Source organism: Mycteria americana, chromosome 1, assembly GCF_035582795.1.
Source record: "Mycteria americana isolate JAX WOST 10 ecotype Jacksonville Zoo and Gardens chromosome 1, USCA_MyAme_1.0, whole genome shotgun sequence".
NCBI lineage: Eukaryota > Metazoa > Chordata > Aves > Ciconiiformes > Ciconiidae > Mycteria > Mycteria americana.
This window is the reverse complement of record NC_134365.1, coordinates 111,740,164-111,756,237: the sequence shown is the minus strand read 5'-3', so window position 1 is coordinate 111,756,237 and position 16,074 is coordinate 111,740,164. Positions and strand designations below refer to the sequence as shown.

The window sequence follows — 16,074 nt, the reverse complement described above, 5'->3', positions numbered from 1 at the left end:
GGGGGGGTCTCCCCCCTGCCCGCGGCACAGGGACCGCCGGGCGCCCTGCCTCAAGCGGGCTGGGATGCTCCCCTTCCCTCCCCTCCCCTCCCCTCCCCTCCCCTCCCCGGGCCGCCGTGACCACCCCCGCGCCGCCCGGCTGGCAGGCAGGGGCCGAGGGATAACGAGACGTGCCGGGAGCCGTGAGGGCAGGGCCGGGGCGGAGAGGGAGGGAGGGAGGCAGGGAGAGGGAAGGGAGGCAGGGCCCGCCCGGCCCTCCCCGCAGCCCCCGCAGGTGCCGGGGCGCCCGCTGCCCTCCCCCGGCGGCGGCCGCCGTGCGCCGGCGGGAGCCTCTCGGCTTTTCGTTCGGAAGGGGAAAAAAAAAAGTTTCTAGCGCGTGTTTTTCGGAGAAAAGGCTGAAAATATAAGCTCTAAACCGGCAAGAAATGGTAACCGCTGCAAGAGACCCCCAGTATTCTAAGCGAGTCGAAGGGAAAAAAAAAAAAGTGTTATTTTTTAGCCACCGCTGTTTTCATGAAACGCGCGTCCTCCGGTGCTGTCGCTCCCAAGTTTGTTTCCCGGGGGCTCTGCGCCTCCAGTCAGATTAATTAGAGAGGGCGGGCGGCGACGCCACTCGCGTCCGCGCGACGCGTTTAGCGGCCACCTGCTCCGAGCCTCTTCCCAGCGGCGCGGGGGGGCCGGGGCCGGGGCCTCCCTCCCTTCCCGCCGCTCCTCGCCCTCCCCTCGCCGGGGGTTAGAAAAGGGTTAAGAAACTTGGCTGGAGAGATGAATGGCGCGGCGCGGGGAGGGGCCGGGCTGCGCCGCGGCGGGCGAGGTGGAAGGCGGGGAGGATCGCGGCTGCGGGTTAGGCTTTGAAAGTCAGCCTCACAGGCATTGCAGCAGAGCCCCGAGCCGCGGAGGGGCGCGGAGAGGAGCGGAGCTCGCCGTGTATGTGCGCGGGGCCGGGCGGGGGGGGACGGAGGGACGCGGCGCGGGGTGGGGGGAGACGGCGCGGCGCGTCCTGCCCTCCAGCCGGGGGACCCAGCCGCCCGCCTCGGCTTTGGGAGCCGCCGCCGCTCCCCGGACCTCCGCGCCGGGACTGGCAGCCGGAGCCCTCGCCTGCTCCGGCCGCTGGGCCGGGGCGGCGTGCGTGCCCGCTGCCTGCGCGGGGGCCGCCGCCGGAGCCTCTCCCGGAGGCGAGGCCGGCCGGCGAGCGCCCGACAGCCCGCCCGGGAGGAGCCGCCGCCGCGGCGGGGGGGTGCGCGGCCCCGCTGCGGGGTGAGTGCGGCGCTCTTCCGCCGGCAGCCGCGCTGGCTGGCGGGGAAATGGCCGAGCGGGGCGGGCCGGGCCGGGGCTGCGCTGCCGGGCGGCGGGCGGGGAGGCGGCGGCGGGGAACAATGCCGGGGTGAGCCCGGCGCGGGGGCGGCCGCGGCGGCGGGGGCTGTTTCCGGGGGCGGCCGCCCCGCCGGCACCCCCCAGCCCCGGTGGGAGCCGAAAGTTTGCCTGGCCAGGGTGGGTTTGGGGGAGCTGGAGGGACGGAAAAGTTACTCGTCTTCACCCCCGAGACCCGCGAGTGTTTTCCCGAGCGCTGGCTGCAAGCCTCGGTCCCCGTGTCGGAGGGGCACCCTCCTCCTCCTCCTCCTCCCGCCGTGCCTGTGAATTATTTAAAGAGCCGCAAGCTCGGTGCGCAGCGGCTGCGGCGGCCGGGGAGGCGCCGGCGGCCGCCCGGGGGTGCGGGGAGACCCGGCCGCGGCCTCGGCCTCGCTCGCCGCCGCCTCCCGCCGCCCGGCTGCGTTCACAGCAGCTGCGGGCAAGGCCACGCTTCTCGCCTGCCCCCCGACAGCTCGTCACTGCCCGCTCCACCGGTACCTGCGAGCGGGCAGCCTGTGCCCTGGGAGCCTTTTCCGTTGCCTATGTTGGTGGCTCCCTGCGTCCCCCAAAGATGCCTTCTCATCGCTTCGGGCTCCTTAGGGACGTCGCTGTTTCCTTTTTAGACTAAAGGTTACTTTTCCAGACGTGTTTTTGTGTCCCTGAAGCCCTTTAAAGGTGATTTTTTTTTTTTTTTTTTTTTTTTTTTTTTTTTGCTTTCCCTTCCCCCTCCCTTTCTCCCTACGGAACGTGTCGTTTGAGGCTGTTCTTTATAAGTGTCAGCTGGCAATTAAGTTGGAAGGTAGTGAAACCTGAAGAAGCGTAGGGTCGGGGCATGGGCAAAATAAGGGACGGCTTTGTAACAGGCAAACAGCCTTGTGTCTGTGCTGCACTTCTCTTTTTCTCCTCCTGTGTTGTGGATTCTGATGACTTACCCGGTTTTTAATTGAAAGAATTCAGCTAAAATGCTTGACACGTGTTGAAGGTGTTGAAAAAATGGTGGGATTTCTGCCTTTGGGATTATGTTGATGTTGGGAAAGCTGAAGTGGAAGTTGGCCCCTTCTGCCTCATCTCTCTGAAATCTGGAGACTATATTATTCCTTGTTTTATTTTGAGGGGACCTGCCTGCAGTGTCTGACAGCTCACAGGCTGATTAGAATTTAACTGAGTCATGGCACTAAAAATGTTCAGAGATACTGTAAAGCTTTATTTAACAAAGAGTGCGGATCCAGTCTGCGAAGACCCACGGGGAGGAGGCAGTCGCTTGTGGAAAGGGGGTGGTGTGTCCCTGCGCAAGTGGTAGAAAACCTTTTTCTTTAATAGTCAAATGCGATTTACTGTTTCTGGGGCTGACTGAACACGCTGGAAAGCGACACATTAAGATGCCGTATGACAAAAGCTTTCTGAGCTGAGGATGTTTTGTATTTAAAATCTGATTTAGTGGCATCTGAGTAATTGCTGCTGTATGGGCAGCAAGAATTGGCATCTCAGAGAGCAAAAGTTGTCGTCCAGAAGGGTGTTCAGGGGCAGGTTTGGGGCTTCTGCTCTCTGGGGCAATTGTCTTCCCAAACGTGTGGTTGAGAAGTGTGACTTGTTATTTTATCAGCGATTGCTTGAGATAGAGTTGATGTTGACTCCGAAGCAAGACGGCAAGTTTGTCATGAGTGAAATACATACGTAGGGGTGTATGTTTTTGTTGCGTGGGATGGAAGAGGTAACAAGTAGTGGCTGCGTGTTTCGGGTAGGGGTGAAATCTGACCTCCCGTTAGACTGGCCTACAGTGCGGAGTTATCTAATGAGCGAGAGCTGTCAATGGTTTCCTGATTTTTGTAGACCCTGCATGCACAGAATACAAGATGCTGTCAAATGCCAAACCGTACTGCATGGATTTTTTTTTTCCTCCCCTATTAGTCTTAGGGTAGAAAATTACCAGATGAAACCGTGCTCTTCCTCTCTGCTCCCCGTACTTGTTTCTTTTTCTGAAGTGAAAGATGTGCTAATCAAAATTGGAGGAAAATAAAATAACTGAAATTTATTATAGTCATAAAAACTGTGTTGATAAAGAAGTAAAAGTGAACTAATGTTTTTATATTGCAAACTTAAATGGGTGATTTAGATGCTGGCTGGATCACCTGCAGTGTTTGATAGCTGTGTTTAGGGTGAATCTGTTCTGTAAAAGGCATCAAGGAAAATTTTGATTTTTTTTTTTTTTTTTTGAAGTGATTCAGTAAAGGTTATAGAACTCAAACATGAGTTAACTTTATGGCGATCATGCTTGCCTGTAGGTGTTGCTTAACGTGGGATTGGTTTAAAAGAATTGACGAAGTCTTGCTTGCTTAAAGCTTGTTTTTTCTTTTCAGAGCTAACTTTATTTTTCTGGCTTTGAACATTGGCAAAAGGTTTCTGTAATAGCAGCTGTATTATTGTTAGCAGTGAGAGCACTGTTAATTTTACCAGTGACAGTGTGGGACATTACTATATTAAAAGATAAACTGTGTTTTGTGTTGTGCCGAGCACATGTATAAACTTGCCCAAGGCAAAGCCAGGGAGTTGCGTTTCCCACAGTCAGCTGTCTTGCTCAAGGGTTGTGCTTGACACCTCCTTGCAGGGCTCTTGGGGAAGACATGAAGACTCCAATATTTTGTTAATTTTAGAATGGCTCTTCAGAACTTGTCTGAACCTCAAAACCCAAATGGCTTGTGGTTTGGTTTTTTTTTTTTCCCCTGTATGTGAACGTATAGGGAGCGGAGGGGGTCCAGAAGGGAGACTGGGGAGAGTATGGGGTTTCCAGCTGGGTGCCTGGTGTGGGGGCACAAGCCCTGTTGCCAGTGGGGCTTTGGTGGGTGACCTCCCACGGCCGGTGCCTGCAGGCAGGGGAGGCTGGGCTCAGCCGGGCTCATCTCCGGGCTGCTGGGCGACACGCGCCAAGGGATGGGCTGGGTTACGAGCGATAGGCGGGATAAACAGGATAACTATCCTAGGCATTAAAAAAAAAAAAAAAGGATACATACCCTTTTGGGACAAGAAGTGCAAATTTTGAAGTATAAATCATTACTGCTCAGCAGGGGTTTAATGACAAGCAAGTGGAAAGATAACGTAGGTAGGGAATGAAGCCTGAATGGGAGGAAAAGGTATGGAATAATATGCAGAAATGTACAAAGAAGATAAAAACCATGAACTTGACAGTCTATCTAAACAGTCTTAAACTAAAGGCAAAAAGGTTAATGGTTACAGCATTGGTGGCTTGCTCTTTTGTCCTGCCAACAGGCCAAAAGGGTAAGAACAGTAACCATCTGAACTGTGCTGGCCTGCCTATGGCAAATACAAGGAGAGTTATGAGGAAAGTATTTAAAAGGCTTGTGGCATTGCTTTTGGATGTTATGGTGTTAGGGTTTTGCTAGTTCCATTTGAAAATACCAAATTAGAAAACAAGGTGCTATGGTTGGCAGGCAGTACTTTGGGTGGACATCTGTCATCGCGTAAAAACTTTCTTGTGTTCTCCGATGGGAAGATCTGCCTCAGGAAAAGCGGGCAGAGGGATTCTTTTGGTAAAGATGAATGCCTATGCTTTAGTGTTTATGGATTATTCATTTCAAATACTTAGAAATGTTAACGGACCTATTTAGCTCTTGAAAGAATTAATTTGGTAATTTATTTGGCTGTCTGTTGCAGGTCACTTGGCTTGATGGTTGAAGAAGGAGAATAGGAACTAAGACTCATGTAAATATTCATGTGTCAAAAGGGGAAGAAGCAGTTGCTAGCCATCTTAGTTTGGGCCAAACCCTCCTGGCATAGGCTTCTCATACTTAAATTGTTACTGGAGCTCATTGCTCCTGTTTAATTGCCTGTCTTGAGAGAAATTCTGTTTCCATACCACTTACTTCTAAATACCATTGTCTTCAGCAGAGGTAACCCAATTGCTTATAGACAAAATCAGGTTAAAAGCAGAAGCTACAGATCTTCTCTTAGTCACCGGATTCTAAGAGGTTGAGTTGAGTGTAGAAAAGAAGCCCTGTGCTGGGGAAGACTTCTGGTGGCTGCTCTTCCTCTTCTCGAGAAAGAAAGTTGTGTAGGAGTCGTCATGAGAGATCAGGCGCTAGATGTAAAATGCGTTTCAGTCTTGACTGAAACTACTATTTGAAAACAAAAAAGGGAGTATTTAATTTGCCCCAGAAAGTGCTTAATGAATGTCTTTGTTGACATCTAAGTAGTATGTCTTGCTTGCAGAAGAACAGTATTTTTGTTCTTGTTGGTGCTAGGCTGATACTGCTGCTCTGATGCTGATTTTTTTTCACAGCAAGCTTTAAGATTCGCTGCTATGGGCTTTCTACTTCTTCTCCGTGCCCCACCCTGCTATGAAAATGGAGTTGGAAAGGAAATTGAAAAGGCTTTTTCAGTGATGTAGAAAGCAGAGCTCGCCTCAGAGGTAGAAAGAAATGATCATTCTTGCCCCAGGAGATTGTCCTGTTGGTGGTGTTTGTGCCATCATCTATCCCACTTTCAGCAGTTTATAATATGAAACAAATCAACATTCAAAAAACCTATAAGGTGTGCAAAGCAAGTGATCCAGATGTGGCGTTTTAGGGAATAAAGTATTATTCTAGAGAAGCTTTTTATTTTTTCATTTTTAAAACGTTATAGAAGGAATATGGAATTTTCCCCAGAAATAACGCGTAACACGTTCTTTTGTTCCCTTTTCTCTGAACTCTTATAAACCTTTTGTAGTTGCTTGGAACAATGTAGAAAAGATGTTTAATGCTGACCTGAAGGAAATCCTGTCTATACATTGAACCTTGATGGCAATACAGTGTGGGGTGTGTGTTGGTGGTGTTTTGTTGTTCTCCCCTGATAGATAGAAATCTGTCTTCTCTTGGAAGTAGGAGTACTTAAATAAAACCACTTGTCAGTGGTGGAAAACATTTTGTCTACACCTATAGTATAGAAGAGAAATACTGGAATTAACTGTTTTTCTCAAATGAAGGTGACTTGAAAAGGTGCATGTATTTCTTTTAGAAGTGTTGCTTCCTTCTGCTCTTAAGGGACCTCTTGTCCCGTTTTTCCTTTGGTCACAAAAGATGCCACGTCCAGCTTATTTGCCCTTGCAGTGACATGGGGTTGGGAAGGATTTGAAGTATGTTTATTACCACCTTTGTCACTGTACCCATAATTTCTCTGTTTGTTTTGACTGCAATGGTAGCTTTATCTCCCTGCCCCCAATTGAATCCAAATGTTGAGGATTGCTACTGTTCTGGGGGGCAGATTGGCTCTTTATTTTGTGGTGTGTCTAGGAGAAGGATTTGAAATAGTGTCTGCATGTAGTATTTCAGGGTATTTACGTATTTTTTGGCTTGATTGGATCTATTGCTTTTGTTGGGTCTTGATGCTGGCAGTAGTCCAGCATGCTTCTGTTAATCTTTCACGTACCTGAAAGCTTTGAATAGGTCTTTTTTGGATGATGACCCATCTATCAACACCTGTATCTTCCCCCCCCCCCTCCACCCCCCCACCCCCAGGTAGCACATTGCAGTGGTCAGAGTCAGGTGTTTTCTCTAAGGTGGCTTTAGCCTGGGTGGTTTTGCAGAAGGGGGAGATGCTATGAGCTACCCCCAATGCACAGGCTTCCCCCTCTGCCCCGCTCCACCCTGCACACCCATAGCCACCTGTGGGGTCCTCTGGGCTGGGGAAATGCTGTGCTTGAAAGGCTTTTGTACACGGTTTTTGTGAGAGCAGAAGCTAAAGGTGAAGCAAAGAGGAGAGCAACTCTCCCTCTGCCAAGCAAGAGGAGGGGAAAGTTCAGCCAAACAGGGGAGACAGTCTATTTTTCTTTTTTTTAATATATTTTATTGTAGTTAAATTTGACTCTTTAAGCATAATAAACTTGCTGCTTGGGTGGTAACTTGGTGACAGAAGATTTAACATGACTTTTAATAATAAGGCTCGTCACAAGAACAAGGCTGAAATAGTACAAATAACAATGATCTGGGCTAGCTGTAAGTTTGCATCTTTTAGCAAAAGTTCACTTAGGAATAATAGAGAAGTGCTGAGAAGAATTTCTAAGGTGGTGCTTGTGATGGATAATGTGTTCTAACTATAATATTATATACTATTTAATTCCTAAATATCTCAAAAGCAAATATTATTTTTCTAACTTTGCGGCGTTTTGTATTGCATTCACCAGTTATACTGTGCCCTTGTCTTTTCCTTGTGTGTATATATATTTAAATTAATAGGAGCTTTTTAAAAAATCTGATTATGACGTTCATAGGTGCAAGTTTGAAGTGTTAAGCAGTAAGCACTATATAGGAAGGAGGGCTTTCATGTCACAGCTGTCTTTTGAGTGAAAGGAAGAAAAAGAGGACTGTGGCTTCGAATCACAGTTGAACGTTGATTTTGTTCTTGCAGAAATACTGTCCAGTTAGTTAACCAGTACAAGCCTAGGCTACACAAGTTGTTTGTACTTGTTTTACTGATGGTTCCTTTCAGAAAATTTTGAATTCTGAAGTTTGGAGCTATGTTTTTCTTCTGAAATAAAATGTTATTTGCAGTTCTTACTATCCAAAATAAAGCATCGCTTTCTGTTACACCAACAGTAAGAAAGGAGGTAGAGGTATATTGGATAGGAAAAATTGATTTGCAGACTTTCATAGGGTGATTTCTGCTGTTCTTTTCAGATCAAGCATGGAATTGTTGGGGAAGAAAATTAATGCATCCTTGGACTCCTGAAGGAAGAGCTTTCCTGATGGGACCACTTTCAAGGTAAATAATCTGTTTGGGTTATTTACCTTGTCTCTTTTGTTTGGGGTTTCTTCTTTGTCTTGCCAAACCTGTCATACAACTGTCTGCCATGTATAAATCTTTTAGGATTATAATATGTTTTAAAGTGATAAATTTTCAAGTTAATCACTCTCTTTAAGTGTAAGACTTTTAGTGTGTGCTGATTAAAGAGAAAATAAGTATTTTAGAAGCCTTTGAACTTTTTGTGTGGAATTTGCTGGTAAGTCCTGAAGATTTAGCCTACTTGTTTGGGAGGTAGTTGCTAAGTAGAGAAGAACCTGATTTACATGTAATTTCAGAGTGAAAGAGAAGATTAAATACAACTTCCTGTGTTACAATCTCTTATTTTTTTAAATAAAACAGATCCAAATTGAGCTGCTGTGGCAAGGGACCGTCACAGTAAAATCATTATTAGATATTACATTACAATGGCTTGTAGACATTTAGCACCACTGTCATTTTGTTTGGATCTGCTCCCTTGGTTCCCATTTCCTAAATCCTATTTTTCTTTGATACTGGGGAATAATTCCCCAAGTGTTGTCCAGTGATTGCTTATGTATACGCACTTTGGTTTGTGAGTAATTTTATCCACTTGAGTAGCCCCACTGTACTCGGTGGGCCTACATGCATGCCTAAGAACTTGAGAATGCTGATGAGCATAAAGAATACAATTTGGGCATGTAATGGTTGACAAGCAGTTGTTGTTTTGTTTCTGGTCTCTCCTAGGACTCATTTGCATTGCCTCCAGTGGCAACTTTTGTGAGCATTAGTAGGGAAGGTCTAGAAGCTGGAGGCAGTCATACCAAATCCCAGCCTGCAAAACTTCTAGCGTGTCTGTTGTAATGGCACAGATTGCGGATGCAAGGATACATTTTTCTTTTTTTAATAAATCTTTGTGTTGCTTGACTTCATTTGAATATAGCATTGGTCTGTGTACTGCAGTTTGAGCATCTCCAACACAATAGAATATAGCAAAGTGAAATCATTAGAAAAATATCTTTGCTTTTTAAATTGAGGAGATTTGGATTTATCCAGAATCTGTGTTTTGGAAATAAAAGGAAATCAAGATGAGGGGTCCAGTTTTTTTCCCATGATGTTTCCTATTTGACTCCTCAAAAAAAGAAGTCTGGCATTGCTGGAGTGCTTCTTAGTTGTCTGAGCAGTTGTATTTACAGGAAAGCTAATTGTGTTACTTGCTGGTCTCAGAATCAGTAAGATAGGCACTTTGGAATTAAAGCACAATTAATTAATTAGCTATTTAAAACTTGAGAATTGTTGTGATCAGTAGCAGATGGTCACTTACACAGCCTTAACAGAACTTAGTAGACAGTGGCTTTTGTGGCAACAAGCTTTTTGAAATCTTGCACCTCTTCAAAAATAGTTAAAGTAATTCAAAGCTTTGTTTCAAGATTGTCACCTCTGTTTAAAACCAGTTCTATTTAGTCAGAGTTGCAGAAGCATAAACTGTAAGTAAGGGTCTTGCACCAAGTATCCAGCTTGTCAGTAAGGTGGTTAAGCTAAACATTTGAGGAAATGTGTGTCAGTGTATACGTATGGCTGGTAATCCTGACACAGTTTGCATTCTTTTTTCCATTCTAACCAGCATTATGAAACAGTTATTGTTATACGTGCTATGTTTTGAGTTGGGGTTTTTTTTTTTTCAGTTTTTTGGGTTGGTTTTTTTATGTTTTTGGGGGGTGGTGGAGAACAGGTTTGTTCATTGGTTATAAGCATTAATTGTAGAATACCTGTCTTGGTATACGAATTTGCATTGCATACTGTTATAAATAGCTTTAATGAGGAGTGCAGTAGAGTTGTGTCTTTGTCAGAGATTTGTTTTTGTCACTGGAATTGGATTTCTTGTTTTAAGTCGGAGTTCTGGACCGTTAGGATGGTCTCTCTCCAGAGAGCACTGCTTTGCAAACGTAACTGTTGATCTTGTTGATGCAGTGCAACCTTCATGAAGTAAGAGATACGAGAGGGGAAGGTAGTCATGCTGTCTAAAGCTGAGCTTACATCAAAGAAAAGTCTGTAGCACTGAACTAAAATGTATAAATGATGTCCATATTTTAAGTTTATGCAAGTCTGAGACACTTCAAAAGATGCAGCTCATGAAAAGACACAGATGAGAATTAACAACTAATAGTAATTGTAACTTGTCAAAAGAACAAGGTGGTGACTCAGTATGAGCAAAGTTGGCAGAGGCAGCCTTTAATTGAGGAGGAATTGGTCACTGTAAACCAATTACATCTTATTTTTAATGATAGGTTTTAGAGAACAGCAAATGAGCGTAGTGTGATCTTGGCTGATAGTATGTGCTTTTCTTGCTGGATAAAAACCCAAAAGCCTGAGGATATGAAGTTGCAAACAGATGTTTCACTTTTTTTTTTTTTTCCCTTTCTCCTCTGAAGAGGAAAAGGTAGGCTATGCAAGTGGAAGAAACTCCACTTTTTTTGCTGTGAAACTGATTAGTGTTTGGATATATTTTGTCTTTCGGAGTGAACATAGTGCTTCCGTTTCATCATCCTAGGAAATTTGGTAAAGGGATTGGTAACCTGCAGGGTAGAGAAATGTCCCTTGTTCCTTCTGTAGCTTGGCATTTAATATTTTACAGCAAACTTTTAAGTTTAACATATTTGAACTTGTACTAGATAGGGTTAATAGGCTAGAACAAAAGGTCAAAGCATAAGGCATTAGGCTTAATTAAGGGAGAGCAGGAGTGGCGGGAGTATGTGACAGTTAAATGGGTTTCCCACAGACTAATGTCTGTTACAGTGCAACCATGCCTCAACTTAAGTGGGTTATTTTGTGCAAAGGGCAGCAGTGATTAGCAGTATGACATGCCAGACGTTTCTGGCCAATCCCATCTGTTTTAGAGGTTAAAAAAGCACACCTTTATGAGCTGATAGATTGATTTGTGTGCCCGTCTGGTAAAGATTAGAAGTCCAAGGCCGGTGCTGTAAATGCCAGTTATAGAATATTGTGCTTTCTTAGTTGCTCTTTGTTTAAACTGTCAACTGTGTTGTAACGGGGCTGACAGCTATAAAAGTGGCGGTGCAATAGGAAGAGCGCGACAGGGCTGCTGCGGCAAGTGTTTTGAACCAGAAAGGTCTGGAAGGAACATTTCCTCCTTCGTCAGGTTTGTTTTGAATGCGGGCCTGTAGGCTTTGGTCGTCTTGCAGTGCTTTGCTTGGAAGGGGAATCTGGCTTAATGCGCTCCCACGTAAGGCTCGCACCTTTTCGGTATAGCAGTCGCTGCTCATGCGCTTGTCCAGAGGTTACCTGCCGCAGTACGAGCAGTTTTCCAGTTCCGAGTGTGGTCGGCTAGAAGAGAATTTCACTACTTAAAAGGTTTCAGTATTTATCTTAACTTCATTATGCTCTCTGTACCCTTCCCATTCCATCGGCTAGAAGAGAATTTCACTACTTAAAAGGTTTCAGTATTTATCTTAACTTCATTATGCTCTCTGTACCCTTCCCATTCCATTGCTCAACTGGGATAAGTGCATATTTTTGTTTTGGTGTTTTTTTTTTTTTTTTTAGCTCTCTGGATAGTTTTTCTGATTGTATCATGAGGTTGCCTTCTAATCCTAAAATAAAATAGGTAGCACAATAAGTCTTGACTGTGTTTCTCGTCATCTTTATGACTTTGTAAAGTCAAAGTTACATTACTAGTAATATAAGACTATTAATAAATCGTGGATGCAATAAAACTGTTTTTGATAATGTTCAAGGTTCATACATAGTTGAAGGTGATTATCCTATTTTAAAATCAAGCAGAGGTCAGACTATTGTAAGATGACTGACTGTGGCCCAAATGATATGATAGCTTCAAGACCAATGACAGTCTTCCTCCCTTCAAATAAACACATGATTTTCAATTAAATTGTTAACTATAAATGTATTTTGTGGCAACATACTGATTAACTTCCTTTGTGTTTTGTGAAAAGCAGTGAGATATATGTACTTACTTAATGCTTAAAGCTTTCATTTTTAAAAGACTTTGTTTAAGTTTTCTCTATTCTCTCTCCCCTCTCCATTCAAGCAGTGACACTTGTAGCTAAATAGAACTGAGAAATAAAAATGCATGAAATTAACATTTGGCATCTTGCATTTAACATTCCTATATTAACTTTAAAATTGGTCACCTGTCTAAAATTTCTTGTTTTATTCCTTGCACCCATGATTTTTCTTTCCTTTGCTCCATTTAAAAAAAAAAAAAAAGACGATAGTAATGACTTGATACTCATACTATAAAGACTGCTTGATAGTCATACTATAAAGACTGATCCACATACCTGAGCTATACTTTTGCTGTAACAGCTGTGGCCAGTTCCTGAAGAGATTTACTAATTTGTGATTTATGAGCAACTTCTCTTCACCTTATTTAGCTTTCTAAGGGCCACCTTAGTTTTTCTTTTGTTCTTGTCAAAGTCTCTTCCTTTTACTTCTGTTTGAAATGCCTAGAAATATTTTCAGTGTCCTTTAGGATGAGTCAGGCAACATCATTATCTTGCAGTTTATTTAGTAACATGGAGCTGAAATGGGCATATGCAGCATCATGTTCTCTATGGAATAATATCTATTTAAATGATTTGGATCTAATACATATTTACATGAAAAAACATCTTGCCCTTCTCTGTGGGGAGAGAAGGTGAACAAGCATAAATTTTATAATACTCATTGCTTCTCTTGCACTAAATCATACTTAAATTGCAGAAGGTTGTTGGCTTGAGAGTTGTGTAAAAAGTGCTTGGCTGGTAAAGTGAGGGTGCAGGGAGATTTCTCTAATTTAATACTAAGAAAAATGTTGTCAGCTGCAGTGCATTGATATGGGATTGCCTAAATCCAAAAGCCATACTTCAGATTTTTGTATATGCATATTTGTAATATCTTCATGGTTATAATACGCAAACGATAGTCCTGAAACGATCCATTAGTGCAGTGTGCATGTATGCTATATTTTGGCTAATGTGATTGCTATTGATCATACCTGAGCCATTATCTAATATCTTGGGAATGGGATGGACGCTGTGTCTGCTTTTCTGCTGTTTCAGGGCAGAACATACTTTATCAAGTTTCTTGCAACAGTCGTTGTTAAAATCTTTATAATTGCTGCTTGAGTGTAATGAGCATTTCCTGCTCGAAGCGTAGCACAGATTGAATAATAAAGGTTTTCAGGTAGCATGATAAAGATTGTGTTCAGTACTAAACACAGGATATTCTCTCCCCATATCTTAAGGATATAGTCTAGCTTTGATGAGAGTGGAAGTCTAGGCAGTGATTTTTATTGGGCTTTGATTCCCCTCCGAGTCTGTGCGGTTCATGAAGTACAGTAATGTGGAATCAGTATGGTGGCTTCTCTTCTACCGTTCCACTTCCATCATTGGATAAATCTCAGCAAAACTAGTCAGTTTAGCATTACTGGATATAACAGGGCACTATACCAAATATTCTATAATAGTCAGTGATTCTGCTGCATCTTTTTATTTAATATCTATTCTTTTGTATTGTGACTTTCAATTAGAATATTATAAAATACTTGCATAAGAGGCTCATATGGCTGGATTGGCCATGAGGCATTAAAAACAATTCTAAAGTGTCCATTGTTTTCAACTTTGAATAGTCTTCAAAAAAAGAAAGGATGCACTCAGTCTTTGGCGTTTCAGAGGATTTGCTTTTTTCATGTAATTGATGAAAAGGCGAGCGCTTGGTTGGTATCCCCGACCCTTCACAAACTGGGTAGAAAGGATGCTGCACCATGCTTGTGTGAACTGGCCAACTATGGATTTCTCCTTATTTTAGATTTCCATACTCTTTGACCTTGTAGTTGTTGACTTTGGTCTGGAACAATTTCAAAGTCATGTAAATGAATGTAATTAAGGTATTGCTTATCATCTTGGAGAGTTCACAGAGATGCTTATTGGCTAGAAAGGTTTGTTTACTTAATATGGAAGGTTAATATAAGGTTAAATTTTACTGTGTAAAATGGCTTCATAATGTTTTTATTTAGCAGCTGAAGAAAATAGTGTTTGAAAAGGCAAATAATAGTTTTATTTGACCTCCATGTGTTTCCTGTAGCTTGCATTATTGGGAAAATTTATCTTCATTGCGTAGTCTTATTACTGTTTTCCTTTCTCCTCGTTCTACAAAGGGAACCTCTCAGAACTTTTTGTAGGCTTTTGTGTAGGAAAGGAGCTACATTTAAGGAAGGAAGTGCAAAAATATTTGACAATAATTGCTATAAGTAGTCCATCCACTTCCACTTAATGTCTTTTGTTCCCCCTCCCTCTTTTGGCCAGAGTGGGATTCCTGCTTTGTTCTTTGGTGCTTCTTTTGTCTTTATTCCCACTGCTGCCAAAATAAGGTGGAAGAGCAGCATAAAACAGCAGGGATGAACATGGAGCTACTGGTTTTCTCAGGCAGTAGAAAGAACAGGGTCTAGGCCTCCATTTTCTTGTCTGTAGCCCTCAACTTTGTTTGAATATAGTTGTTTTGCTTGTTGTTTATGGAAAAAAATTGCTCGCCTGAATGTTGTTTTTTCTCCACTCACTTCGGAGTTTTTGTAGTTATCAAACAGGTGAGTACATGAGAGATGTCATGTAAAAAAAAAAAAAAAAAAAAAAAAAACAAAAAAAACAAAAACCACCGAACCCAAACCAAAAAAAACCCCAACCCCCCACCCAAAACCAAACCTCTTTTCCCACACCTTCTTCCTCTCCTGCTTGTGGCCATTTTTCTAGAAATGCAGCTCCCAGTTGGAGAAGCAGACATCCCCGGCGGGTGGTGGTGTCCAGGCACGTGTGTTCTGCCAGTCCTCTCCTGGGCTGAGTTTGGTGGGGAAGGACAAAGCTCCGTGAAACTTGGAAACAGCTCTTTCTGGAACCATTTGGGCAACAAGGGCTGCTGGCTGTGTTGGCCTTATTTTGCAGAGTACTTGCTTTTGTCATTTCTTTCTCGTGTAACAAGAGTAGTACATGGGCTCTTTGCTGTGGAGGCTGCTAACTTTCTTCTGCTTACTGGACATTTATGTGCAAAATTAATTATGGAACAATGAGAATATCCTTTAAAGGCTGATTAATTCAGTGAATAGTCTTATCTGACTATTTCTAGCTTGTGGAGATACCCTATAACTCGTACCCAAGAGCATCCTTCCCCTCCCATTTTTGTAAGAGCTGAAGGCTTCAGGTTCAAGTCAGCGCTTCCTAAACGTGCGGCTAGGACAATAGCTTGATTTTTCCTGAATTTGTAATAACAATCATAACTTGAAGTGATCTAAAGGTGCTTTCAGAAGAGAGATAAGCAAAATATCTTTTGGGCGAGATGAGAGAAGGAGGATAAGAAGCTAAAGTTCAAAACCAGAATATAATGATCTAAAAGGGGTGGGGAGGAGAAACACCATAGGTAAGTGTGAAATCCTTCACCTTCAGAATTGGGAGGAATGGTGCTGTTGACTTCAATAAGGCCAAAATTTCACCTGAATTCCAAGATCATATGTTAAAGTCCTAGAACTCCCTGAATAATGGAGAAGAGAGATATGGTTATGGAGTGGAAACACAAAACCAGCTGAAAAATGTCCTTTATCTGTTACTTCAGGCCGTATTTATGGGAAATAAGGGAAGAATCTATGCACCTTTGCCGTTCACTTTTGCTTAGCTAACATACTAAGAGCATATCTGCTCCAAACTGCTCGACAGTGGCCACGTAAGAGTGCAAAATTTCTTGAAGAAAAACTTCCCCTTGCTGCTGGAGGTCAAGATGATTTCTCAAGAATCAGTCCTGGTCCTCTCGACTTATTGGTGTTTAATTCTCTGCTACCTTAAGTTTTTATCCTGCTACAGAATAAATGCGAAAGGAACATCTAATAAACTGTGCTGATAGCGTTTTGTAACCTCTTTGCACTCCTTCACGTAGGTTTAACTGTTGAGATGAAAAGATAACAAGGTTGTGCAG

At 43.5% G+C, this 16,074-nt stretch overlaps 1 protein-coding gene across 10 annotated transcripts in view; it reads left to right on the top strand.

The window, feature by feature from the left end:
- The first annotated feature begins 770 nt into the window (after window positions 1–770).
- NRIP1 (nuclear receptor interacting protein 1) overlaps window positions 771–16,074 on the top strand; it is a 188,634-nt gene continuing 173,330 nt past the window's right edge. For 3 of the 10 annotated variants that reach the window (XR_012777802.1, XR_012777803.1, XR_012777804.1), the window contains exons 1-2: window positions 771–927; window positions 8,019–8,103. The gene's annotated coding sequence lies outside the window, so the exon portion shown is untranslated. Of the gene's footprint in view, window positions 928–1,036; window positions 1,258–1,667; window positions 2,026–2,627; window positions 2,647–8,018; window positions 8,104–16,074 lie in introns of those variants that run through there. The other 7 variants (XM_075516671.1, XM_075516635.1, XM_075516693.1 and 4 more) reach the window with 4 other exon arrangements.